Source organism: Halyomorpha halys, unplaced genomic scaffold (genome assembly GCF_000696795.3).
Source record: "Halyomorpha halys isolate HHAL.00 unplaced genomic scaffold, Hhal_1.1 Scaffold1732.1, whole genome shotgun sequence".
Lineage (NCBI taxonomy): Eukaryota > Metazoa > Arthropoda > Insecta > Hemiptera > Pentatomidae > Halyomorpha > Halyomorpha halys.
The window spans coordinates 105,085-106,785 of record NW_027115640.1 but is presented as its reverse complement, the minus strand read 5'-3'; positions in this window follow the sequence as shown (position 1 = coordinate 106,785).

The following is a 1,701-nucleotide window of genomic DNA, read 5'->3' as shown; positions in this document are numbered from 1 at the left end:
ATATATAGTCAACAAAGTCAGACAGAAATGAAGGGCTAGAAGTGGTGTGGGAATCTAAGTTAAAAACGATTGCACTGAATTAACTAATTAACAAGCTTATTCTAGAGAGATTTATTTATCGTTACCCAAGGTTATTGGTTAATACTATTCCAAGAACAATTTTCACTTGTTTTTCAGGTTTAATTTGGCTCTTTATATGTTAATGAGTACATAACCATAATTTTATCTCCATTTCAAAACAAAAATTGAAAAAGGAAAAACACAATAAAATGAATAAATTTTTGCATTACATACCTATGTGTGTATAATATGAGAAATATAGTTTAAGTATTAATAGATTTTATACAACAAAAATCAAAATTTATCCAAAAAATAGTTAAACATGCAATTTTGTGCAGAAAAAACTCAAAACATCCAAAATATTGAAGAACTCTAAAACGTGGAATTAAATCCAGTCTCTAGTTATGGGATATATAAAATAGGTTGAAGTTGGAAACTCTCTGAATATTGTGTAGTAAAATATTTATATCATGCAGGATGAAGAACTGGCAGATTTCCAAAATATAGATTATACATTAGATTTCTGTATCTATATATTCAGCTATTATAAAAGAGAAAAAGGTTCTTACTTCCTCTTCTTTATCTTCTGGACCTCTTCCTTTTCTGCTTCCTCTTCTATCTCATCACTTTCATGATCAGAATAATTTACATAGTACGTTATTCCTTTATGTATAATTACCTATAAAAAAAAATTATTAGTAAAATGGAATAATAGTTACAGTTCATAAATTTTTTTATTTAAATGAAATTAGTTAAGAGTTTAAAAATAATTTTCAATGCATAAAATAGTTCAACATTAGTGATTCATACAAAAGGAGTAACTACTAGTGTAGTTTACAACCTCAACTACTCTCATCTATGCATGACAAAATTACAACTTGCCTAAATTCAATATGATGATAATAATTAACATAATAGATATAATTACTATGATGAAAATTGAATGTTAATGATATTGCTGAAAAATGGATGATATTAATTTGTGTTCAAAAATTTGAACAAGTAGGGAGTCTACTCATAAAGAGTAGGACATGTAAATAATGACCCTTAATTGCTTTACCCTTGTTGAGGCTGGTAGACGTAGTTCTGGCATTATAGGTGGTCCCGGTTCCTTGATTGCTTCTTGCTGAAAGAGAGTACAATCCTAATTTATGTCAAAGAATTTGGAATAACAGAATATGTACCTATAAAGAGTATTTTAAGCAAATAACTATCTAAAAAGTTGTCCTACTATCGTTGGAGACAGTTGCCTAAGTCTTGAGGAGGAAGGTCCTGGTTCGCCAATTGTCACCCAAAAGTTTTCGAAATTGTGTGTCATTGTTTCAACCTGTGGAAAATATTTAAAAAATTAGCATTAGACATTTGAATCATGATCAAATATCACTTTATATTTGAAAATTTCACATTTGCTGATTATTTCAGTACATTGACACAAACTCTTACATGAGATCACTCTATAGAAAAACTCAAAGTACCCCATAAAAACTTGAAGACTCCATACCTTTTATTGCACAGGTACACACTATAGAAGTGTAAAACAAAACTAAGAAAATATTTTGAAAAATTATATTGTTATTCTATGATTATGTATAGTTGAAATGAAATAGCCTTTTTATTTATGCAATTAAATTAAAATTATTA